At 35.9% G+C, this 12005-nt stretch overlaps 1 pseudogene; it reads left to right on the top strand.

Moving 5' to 3' along the window:
* The first annotated feature begins 1667 nt into the window (after positions 1 to 1667).
* Positions 1668 to 9867, top strand: LOC143597565 (G-type lectin S-receptor-like serine/threonine-protein kinase CES101; annotated as a pseudogene).
* The last annotated feature ends 2138 nt before the right edge of the window (positions 9868 to 12005 follow it).

The following is a 12005-nucleotide window of genomic DNA, read 5'->3' as shown; positions in this document are numbered from 1 at the left end:
ACGAATTCGGTCGGTTTCACATTCGTTATGATACCAGAACCAAAACAAAACAAAAAAACAGGGCGGCCCGTGGGCCAGCGAAATAAAGATAGGGCTTTAGGCTCACACTTAGTTAAGGCATCCAAATCAAAGAAAAGCATTATATATAGCTATATAATCAGCAGTTTAGAAACAAATATTTCCATTGGTCTCGTGGTAAGCTTGTGGCTTGTCAACTTGTAGGTCATGAGTTTGAGACTCATTATTAACATTTTTGTTTTTGTTTTTTTAAAGCAATTGCCATAAAAGGCCCATAAAATCTCATTTCGAATTAGGCCCTAAAATCATTAAGCCGGCCCTGCTCAAAAATACATTTGCGTTTTATTTAAGGATCTCGTAAAATATGTACTTCATATTTTTGCATGAGCGAAGCTTATATAACAAGCAAATATATCACACTCCTAGAAAAATTACCTCAGTGACAGATTATTACGTACTAATTGTTTCCGTCGGTATTTACTTAAACATACTTGAAGATCTTGCAAAAAGAAACACTAGAAATATGTGAGAACAAGCTATAAAATGAATATTATTACATTATACTTAGGACGCGTTCGTTTCACGGACTTTTTTTTAAAGGATTTGGAATTGGAATTGGAATTGAATTGAATGTTTGAGAATCCTTATCATGTGTTTGGTTGGTTAATATGTATTGGAATTGGAATTGGAATTTTTTTTTTGAAGAATGAGGGAAACGGCGGAAACATTTTAGTTTTTTCACATTTTTCGTTTTTGATTTATATTTTGAGTTATGATATTTTTATTAATTTTTTCGAATTTTTTTTGGAGGAGTTTTTACTTTCCATAACAATCCTTATAAAATAGGTGAGATTTTAAAATCACTTGAAATGTGGGATTTGATGGGATTTAGTTTCCATTCTCATTCTTTCATTTAATGAAACGAACATATCAATTCATGAGATTTACAATCCAATTCCTTAGAATTCTTTTCAAATCCTTGAAACGAACAGGACCTAAACTTAGAAGTATTTCCTCCATATTAAATAGCAAAAATATCTCTGTCACATAGCCGGCTCCCCTGTCATCCGGTCATCAACTTCCTTGGCATTCCGGCACTGGGCAATTTAATTGTGTTGGTCAGGTCGTCATTAGTGAGGTTTTTCTCAAACTGTTACGTGGGCTCCAGGAATTTTTTTATTTTTGAAGTTACTGAATAGTTCTTTTTGAAGTAAGACCGAAAAAAAGGTTAGATCCATGCACTATGTACCTTTTCAAATCTAGAGACAAAATCTAAAAGACATTAAACATGTTGCAAGGCTCATAAATGTAGGCAACATATTAACCCTTGAGCTACAAATATAGCTTGTAAATCTTACTTTTTACGTTCTTGGAATACATTTTTATAGGACTCATAACTAGTTAAATTTCAACATGCGGGTCCTCACAACTAGTTAAATTTAAACGACGCGTTGGCCCCAATAGGAAGACCAAGAAAAAATAAGCTGGTAAAGAGTGGGTGGATAGAAAAACAAGGACCTATGATCATATCATCAAGAAAAAGGATATATATTTCTATTATTGTTGACTAAGTACAACGTAAAACATACTGTAAGTCAAGGAAAGTTGCCAAGATTTTCTATATCGTCCCATTAATATCACTCCTCATAAGTCATACTAGGCATTTTGTCTATCCTGAAACAATGGCAAATAGAAGCATATTTCTCTTCCTCATATTAGTTTTTGTTTTCCTTAGAAAACCTTGCTACTCAGAAACAGATACATTACAACAAGGTCAAGAACTCAAGGACTGGGATGAATTGATATCATCAAACAAGGTCTTCAATTTGAAGTTGTTTAGCTTTGACACTATAGTGAGCCCTTATTTAGGGATATTCTACAAGAACAACAACAAAAAAGAATATCGTTATCCATACATATACCGTAATAAGGCAGTTTGGGTAGCTAACAGAAACAGTCCGATCCCGGATATATATGGCAAGCTCATCATAGATAGCCATGGAAAGTTCAGCATTTTATCAAGCGTGGGCACTGTTCTTGATCTCTTCAGTCCTGATCCATTAGTACCACGCAACGTAAGTGCTAAACTCTTGGATACGGGAAATTTGGTGCTTCAAGAACTATATCAAGACAGATCTGTTAAGAGGATTTTATGGCAGAGCTTTGATCATCCAACAGACACACTTCTACCTGGTATGAAACTTGGAATTAATCTCATGACTGGTCATAGATGGTCACTGACTTCCTGGGAGAGTGAAACACTGCCGGTTCGTGGATCGTTTACATTAGCAGTAGATCCAAATTACACAGGTCAGATGGTCATCCTAAAGGGAGGAAATATCCATCAACTGAGTGGGCCTTGGTTCAATGGCGAATTCAATAGTACAAATAAACTGTCTTTTGGTACAGATGTCCGGTTGTATTATGTTTCTAGCGAGTCTGAGCAGTCTTTCACATTTTTAACAAGATCATATGATACATTTCCGGCTTTGAGGATGTCTGAATCCGGTGACCTTGAAAATTCAATGCCTGCGACAGGCCTCTTCTGTGCCTTGACAAGTAGTCCTGTTTATGCTGGAAGCAAGTTGGAAATGTTAAAATGCTGGGAAAATTATATCTATTATATGGGGCTAGACTTTCACTTCCCAACTATGAGTAATGTGTTTGCGGATGAGTATGAGTATCATGAAAGCCAAAACTTGACTCTATATGAATGCAAGATATTATGCTGGAACAATTGTTCTTGCATTGCTTATTCTTATGCAACCAAAAACAGGACAGGCTGCAAGACGTATGGTCAAATGTTACACAATCTTGTAGAAATAGAAAGAGACAAAGAATATTATACCTTTCGTGATCGAGGTTAGGAATTTTATTACTCTTTATTGTACCATTTTTGCTGCAAATATAGTGATAAGATTACCTGCAGTATTATGTGAAGAAATTCAAGCAACAATGCAACGGCATTAAAATCTTATTTGCACATGCTTGGATTTCATTTATTTGTTTTTCTTGAGGGGAAAAAATCATTCTTGGCACTATATGTTACTTTTACTTTATTAGGTGTAGAGCATGAATTTCAAAGTTCAGACAACCACATAACCTAACTTATCCTAATAACTTGGTCACCGGATTTGGGCAGCCGTTAGAGATAGTTAATGTTAAACCATGTATTTTGTATTTATTATAGTAGAGGGTTCAAAGGTAATATGTTGCTCTATAAATTCATTCAATAAACAACAACCTTTCATTGGTCAAATAAGGTATCACAGCTAAGGTAACTCAACAGCCCCATCTTCCCTTACCTCTGTTTTTTTTTCTAACCAAGAAACTGCCGTGGCTGCAATTGCTGCCTTTACAACAACAGAGAAAACTATTCATAATACTCTCAAATTCGCCTTCGCCCTCTGCCCAACAAACTATGGGTATTGGAAGGCGATGATCGAGCCTTTTCTCATCACCAATAATCTGTTTGATTATGTTGATGTTACCATACCCTGCCTTGAAGCAAAGATTTCAATTCAACCAGATAAACCAGGTGAATCTTCAACTACTGATAACCCAAGTTATTCCTAGTGGATAGCCAACGATGCTCATGTCCGAATGATCATCCTATCCACCATCTCTGAAGCATCCTCTCAACATGTTCAAGGTACGACTTTTAGAGATAACGTGCATATGCACCACACACAACCTCTCGTGAACATACATTGAAAACACAATTGTTCCGAATAATGATGAAGGGTGATGAAACCCCTATCACTTATTTAACCAATGTTATGGAAAATGCTTCTGCTTTAGCCAATATTGGCGAACCAATGAAGGATAAAGACCTTGTTATGCTCACCATCTCTGGATTACGAGATGAATACATCAGTTTAAAGTCCACTCTCGTGGGCTGTTACCCACCAATAACCTTCAACGAGTTGCATGGTCTCTTGTCTGACCCTGATTACATGGTTAACAAACCTAATACTAACCTTTTTGTCCCAACACCACAAGCCTTTGCTGCCACTACTGGTAATCCTAATATCATCCAACCACAACTAAATAAATTGCAACAGTTGACATCACAGTTGGGTTATCAGTTAAACCCTACTACTTCATCCAATCTGAACCCATAGTTGTTTTATGCCGATCGGCCATCAAACAACAGAGACAATCGTCCGAGTAATTCTCAAAGCAACCGTGGTAATCACAATAACCGAAACCATGATAACAATCAAGCTCCATCTACTGCAGTTTGCTTGGACATCAACTCAGAATCTGGTGTTTGGCCACTGTAACCGTTGTGGTATTGGCCATCTACCATCTAAATGCCCGACCCAATCTACTTCTACTCGGTTTAGACCTCAAGCCAATTTTGCAAATCTATCAAATTCTGGTTCAACAACAGGATCCACCTGGTTGCCCGAACTAGTGCTAACAACCATGCTACTCCTGACTTATCAAACCTTGACAACTCTGAAGTCTACCAAGGTAGTGTCCCTACAAGTTGGTGGCAGTAAGACTTTACCTATTCTTCACATCAGTTCATCTTAATTTTTTTCACCCAACAAAATATTTAATCTTTGTGATATTCTTCACGTTCCGCAATTCAGAAGAAGCTATTATCTATTGATAATAATTTTTATTTTGAGTTTCATGTTTCTTTCTTTGTTGTGAAGGACGAGCATTCACACAATATTCTTCTTATGGGTCCAAGCGAAAATGGTCTATACTCCATCGAGCTTCCTCAACTAAAAACAATTCTAAGCAGGTCTTCACAGCCACAAAAGCTTCCTCAACTGTCTGGCATCAACGTCTTGGACATCCACATGAATGTGTCTTTCATTATGTTATTTCACATTGTTCTTTACTAGTTTCTACAAAATTATGTTCTTCCCTTGTCAGTTAGGAAATTCTTCCAAACTTTCTTTGAATAACTCTAAGTTTTAAAGTACTAATTTTTTGGATTTAATATATTGTGATGTTTGGGGCCCCTCACCTACTGTATCTTTTGGCAGGCATTGGTTTTTTCGTTTTGTGTTGATCATCACTCCCGTTATATGTGGTATTATCCCCTTGTACAAAAATCCGATACATACACCACATTTACACATTTTGTAACAATGGTGGAATGGCAATTTAACACTAAACTAAAAAGTTTTCAAACCGATTGTGGAGGGGAGTTTCGTAACCTTTCTCCCTTCTTCACGAAACTTGGAATTATTCATCGACGCTCATGTCCCTATACTAGTGAACAAACCGGAATTGTTGAGCGGCGTAATCATCACGTTGTGGAAACTGGGCTTGCTCTTCTTGCCCATTCTCATATTATACAACGATTTTGGCATTTTGCCTTTGAAACTGCTATTTATCTCATTAATCGGCTACCCCAAACCAGATTATTCATTTCTTCGTGTCTTCGGGTGTCAATTCTTTCCCTACATTCGACCATATAACTATCATAAAATGGAGTTTTGCTCGTGTGTTTTTCTTGAGTATAGTCCCACTCATCATGGTTATCGTTGCTTAGATCCAATTACCGAACGGATATATATCGTGAGACATGTCCGTTTTAATCAACAAGTCTTCCCATTTCAAACCCTTATTTCTCAACCGCAACCTCCTTCAACTTCCCCGTATATTTATATTTACCCCTCACCAGTTCCAAACCCTTGTCATGAACCTACCCAAATCGACCCACCTAATCCTACATCTCATGCTAGTTCATTTCCTTCCACACAAATACCTATTACCTCCACATCACCTACACCACCATAATCACCACCATCATCTCCATCAAATACTTCTGGTCCTCAAAACACATATTCCTCTCCCTCACAACATTCTAATCCTACACCGCCCCCTGGCCTCGGCCATCCCACCTTTGACAAAACCCTAAAAAAATCATTCCCTATAATCCCTCTACTTTCTCCACTACTCATTCTTCTCCTACTATCGAACCTACTTCCTTTGTTGTTGCCAACAAGTCACTAGAGTGGCGTCATGCCATGACTGAAGAGTTTGATGTGCTTCATAAGAATGGAACATGGTCGTTAGTCCCACCTATCAACAATACTAATATTATTGATTGTAAGTGGGTTTATATGTTAAAGGAGGATCCACAGGGAAAAGTTACCCGCTATAAAGCACAGCTCGCTGCCAAAGGCTTTACTCAACAACCTGGCATTAACTACCATGAGACGTTCAGCCATGTGATCAAAGCCACCACTATTCGGGTACTCTTGTCTCTTGTTGTGCCAAGAAACTGGTCTAGAAGTGCAAAATGCCTTTTTACATGGTTGTGACTTGGAAGGAACAACAACCTAGTTTCATTGATCCAAGCAAACTTAATCACATGTTTCTCCTTCACAAATCTCTTAAGGGCTTAAGCAAGCTCCACGGGCCTGGTTTAACCGCTTGTCGATAGTTCTCTATCAACTTGGTTTTTGTGGATCCAAAACTGATCCCTCACTGATGATACTTAACTCTAGTTGTACACTTGTTTTTATCGTTGTACGTGGACGACATCATCATTACCAACAACAATAGAGTTAAGTAGTAATGTTCATCGCCTGAGTTCCATCTTTGCAATAAAATATGTTGGCCAACTCAACTATTTTTTTGGGAATTGAGGTGATTCATCATAACAAGGATATTATTTTATCACAACGAAAATACATTTTAGATGTCCTTCATCGTTCAGGTGTATATAATTGCAAACCAGTAAGTTCTCCATGAGTACCTCTCAAGTACTAACCATCGATGACAGTCCTCTACTTCCAGATCTAGTGAAGTATCGTTAAACTGTGGGAGCTTTGCAATATGCCACTCTCTCTCGACCAGATATTTTCTTTGCTGTTAATCAAGTGTTTAATTCATGCACGCTCCAACAAACAACCATTGGTCAACCGTTAAAGGTATCCTACATTAATTACAAGGGACAACGGATTTAGGCTCTTTATACGTCACTCCTCAGGATCCTTCTTACAAGCCTTCACTCATGTTCATTGGCAAATTATCCTCTCCTCCCCAGTTCAATCCTACTCTAATTCTAATTCTGATTCTGAAACAAAACACAAATATAATAATTAATATAAAGATGTCCGGAAAAATGTCTTTAGGCAAGTGGCCTAATGGGGTACTTGCGGCACAAAAACTCTTATTTATATTAACATATATTTATATTAACACATTTAAACAAAAAACACAAATATAATAATAAAAAAAATAAAAAAAAAACCAAAAAAATATATTCAAAGAAAGGAGGAGTCTCTATGTAACAAAATATAATATCAACAAATTTTACTTTATATGTGTCTTGAGCCCGCATAGAGTGTGCATTAACAAACTTAGAACCAACCAACCCACCAAGATATTATAATCGGTTAAAGATCAAAATGGTTTACATAAAGACAAAACAAAACTAATAAAATATTTAAAAAAATCTTTTATGACACCAAACTTCTTAATTATACTACATAGATAATCTCCATAAATTGGCACATCTTGTAATGGTTTAGCATTTAGTGTTAATTGAAAATTTATCCTAGAAGTTCATCTCTGTTTATTTTTGCTTCCCCTTTACGTTAGTTTTAGATTCACTCTCAACAATAATAATGAAAATTAAACAGAAAATATAGATATTTAATAGGAGATAGAGAAGAAAAAAAACATTTTAGATAGACTTGAACAACCACAAAGGCATTCCAACTTAAAATCCTTACCACTTAGCCTGAAATCTCTCTCTCTCTCTCTCTCTCTCTCTGTTTTTTTGTACAATATTCAGTAAAGAGAAAGAAGAAGAACTGGTTTTGGTTGATCATTGGGGTTGGATCTTTAGCTCTAGTCTTATCATGCTATTTTTTATACAAGAAGCTTCATCTTAAAGGTATATAAGTTTCACATGGTACTACAAAATAAACACAATTAGTCAAGTAAAGTTGGTTATCTTGAAAGTGAATAAAATTTCTATGTTAATTGTTATGATACATCTTGTTGAGTGGCAGCAGATTCACAAAAACAAAGTGTGTATGTTTCAAATGTATGGTTCTAAATATTAAATGTTAATCGAAAGAACCTGGTAACCAATTGTGATCACCAGCTCATTTATTTATTGAAATACAAAAATGGTTTTATGTAACCTCAAATACAGTAGCAATCTACTCGATACAACTTTCAGAAATACAACTACCACAACCGCTAATCGATTGTGTTTAACCCAAGTACAATAATACATAAATTATCTTGTTACAAACATAAGAACACTACGAATACAAATAAAACAAACGACAAGATTATAATCCTTGTCTAATGCATCTGTTTGCATATTTAAACCAGTGGGTCTGTTAGACGGCTCTAACATCGTCAGAATTTACATCTACATGAAATGTTTGACATTCTACGTATACTTCACCAGTTTTCTTTGTTAACAAATTAGGAAAAGCCAAGAAAATCCAGATACTTTTATTGCATCACCTGAAACACTTATACAAAAATGAAGGAGCACATAGGAATATGAATAACGAGTTGCATTATTTCCCCTTTAAAAGCATCTTGTTTGCCACAAACAATTTCTCAAGCACTAATAAGCTAGGAGAGGGGGGATTTGGAGCAGTTTATAAGGTAAACATCCAGTGCCATTCTATTTGGAAGAATTTTATGTAAATCTCATGCATGTCCGCAATGAATTTTTTAGGGAAGATTAGTTGATGGACAAGAGATTGCAGTAAAGCGACTTTCTAGAGGCTCCAGACAAGGAATCACGGAGTTTATGAACGAAAGTAAACTCATAGCCAAACTGCAACATGTTAATCTTGTCAGGCTTCTAGGGTGTTGCATTGAGAAGCAAGAAAAAATCCTCATATATGAGTATATGCCTAACAATAGCTTGGATTTCTTTCTCTTTGGTAATATCCAATTCACACTACGTGCATACGTTTCATAAATGTGTTTGGTTCTCATTCTGATATATTTGATTGGTTATAATATAGATCCTAGGAAGAAAGTATTACTTCGATGGAAGGATCGCTTTTAATCATTGAAGGTATAGCTCAAGGACTTTTATATCTCCATAAGTTTTCAAGGCTAAGGGTAATCCATAGAGACTTAAAAGCCAGCAACATCTTGCTGGATGCCTCTTTGAATCCCAAAATATCAGATTTTGGGATGGCCAAGCTGTTTGGGATCAATGAGCATGAAGCAAATACAAGTAGAGTTGTTGGAACACGGTGAGCCCATAAATTGTCTTTTATTAATAAGAGTTCCTCAAAACCTCCCAAATGCTATTTCTTGATTTGATTTGTTATGCAGTGGATATATGCCGCCCGAGTATATGATTGGAGGTCGAGTTTCAACCAAGACAGATGTCTTCAGCTTTGGTGTTTTGATGCTTGAGATTGTAAGCAGTAAGATGAATCATGGGAGCTATGATGCGGAGCACCCTCTCACCCTTCCAGGACATGTGAGCTTTCGTTATTTTATTCAAATAGAGATTTCAATCGACGATTGTTTGTCTAGTAAGAAAACACTTACAGCTATACATTGGCAAAAATGTTGAAATCTATATAGGCATGGGAACTATGGAACGAAGGGAGAGGCTTTGAGTTTATGGATCCAGTACTAAAGGATTCATGTTCTCACAGTGAAGTAATGAAATGTATTCATGTGGGTCTCTTGTGTGTTCAAGATCATGCTATAGATAGACCAACCATGTCAGAAGTTATGTCTATGCTTACAAATGAAAATATGCATCTATCAGAACCAAAAGAACCAGCATTCTTCATTGGGAGGTGCGGGGCAGAAGCAAGAAGAGATGATAATCTGGGAAATGGATCCGCTAATGGACAATCATTTTCGGTTTAGTAGCGAGATCGAAACAAGAATAAATCACTTGTTATCATCAGCTATTTCACGTTTAATCCCTTGAAACGTAATTAGTTGATATCTTTGAGATTCATTGTTTTTCAAAGGTAGTATTTTAATATCATCTTCCTTTATATGCTTTTTTTTTACGTATAAGGCTCGTTTCATGTTTAAGGTTCATTGTTTTTTCCATTTCTAATGAAATATTACGTTATATGTAAGAAATGTCTCATACGTACGTATCTTATGCTCATTCAATCAGTCCACTGTGAGTCAATCCATTTAACCTGTCATGCATCTTACCTTGATTTCTCAAAATGCTTGAGAGCCAAGTTATTAAGCTCACAGGAAGCAGTTTTAAAGATGGACATTATTAATGGTGCTCTCATAACAAAAACTCTCTAAAACAATGTGTTATAATTTTCTTATGAATTGTTTAGCCTTCCTTATCATTACAGTTCCACATTGTTCTGTATAACCTTATGCTGTTGGGAATTATAAGGTTCGGTACTCTCCAAAACAACTTAGTGTTGTCAGCTACCAATAGACAAAGTTCGCACCAAAAGACAAAGTTTTCCACTGAAGATAAGTTTTCTACAGTGAGTACAAAAGCTTGTTGATACTGAACAAACAATGTTGCTACCAAGCATTATTGTGTTTACTACCGCACTTAAAGCTACCATCCAACGGTCAAATTCAATGTTTCAAGTGACGAGTATGGTCTAGATCAGTTAAGATGATCATGTGATTTTGTCATTATCATCATCCCTATAATTAGTTTAAGCGAACAATCACTCGTTAGAACTTGTCATTGTTTTGTAACGTTTGTAGCTCATGTGTACTCTTCTCAGAGATTGACAATACCTTTGACAATACAATTGAGGTTGAAAGGGTTTCTACTATGTTAATTCATATTTAATTGTGGTTGTTCCATCTTCAATTAGTCATAGAGTGTGAGATTGCTGAAATATAAACTAAATATTAAGGGTCTTTTAGTCATTTTATAAAGTATAGTTTATGTCTGGCATGTATATTTGTAAAGTCTAGGAGTCTAGTATGTAATTGTGTCAAAGTCTAGTAGGGTTATAAAAAGCCAAGCAATGTCTGTAATATAATTGATAATCGTACGAACATATTTTCTCAATTCAAGTGCAAGTTTATCAATTAATTGTGTATATTGTTCAATTTCATTATGTTATTCTTCAGTTCCTATATTCTAAACTGCAACCAAGATTTAAGTTATAATTCCACTATCACCTAATTGAGTGTTTAGAAATTAGAACCCTATTGTTCGTGTTGGTTAATCATCGATCTCGTTAAAGTTTCGTTAAATATTTCGTTAGTTTAGTATAGGATAGATAAACTCCGTTAGAATGTTCTGTTAGTGTAGTTAGGGTACAAAGTGTAATTAGTAGATAGTTTGTGTGTATTATTGTAACTAGTTAGAAAATAAACGAAAGGTTGCGTCCTATGTACGAACCATCGCAACCCTTGCCGGAGTAACCATCAGAGTAACCGCCGGTGGGTATAAATACCACCGGCCACCACCATTGTAAACATCCCATTTCAATACAAATAAATAATACAAGATTCGTTCATTATAATTGTTGTTATTTACGTATTGTTATTAGTTTAATCGATCCGAGGCTCTTCAGTTCGATCCTGATGTGGGGTATCACATACTATATTCTGAAATGGTGATCTAAAAAGTCATGATGTCAAATTTGTGGCTACAAAAGTTAGTTTTGCATGATATTTGAATTGTGTCTACGGTCAAGAACTATGATAGTGTCTCTACCAACAAGCCTCCAAGACTATCTAGAGATGATTTTTTAATGTGGAAGATAAGGATGGAAAACATCCTTGGTATCTTTGATAACACGATGAAAGTTAACTAAGATCGGCGCTATCTATCATAACACGATGAAAGTTAACTAAGATTGGCCCTCACATTCCGATGAAGTCTAATGCTCATGGGGGTGGTGTAGAACAGTAGAAGTTCACAATGATCATTGATTATTTAAGATATTCTGATAAACAAGAGTCTAGATATAAATTAAAAAAAAAAAGAAAAAGAAAAAGCGTTAAGCATTCTATCCATCGCATTTCCCAAAGAAACATGCCATGGTCCTTTTCAT

The sequence above is a fragment of the Bidens hawaiensis genome, unplaced genomic scaffold (genome assembly GCF_021521415.1).
Source record: "Bidens hawaiensis isolate Kalapana, Puna unplaced genomic scaffold, B.hawaiensis_p1.1 tig00048526_1, whole genome shotgun sequence".
Classification (NCBI taxonomy): Eukaryota; Viridiplantae; Streptophyta; class Magnoliopsida; order Asterales; family Asteraceae; genus Bidens; species Bidens hawaiensis.
This window is presented reverse-complemented; position numbering and strand designations above follow the sequence as displayed.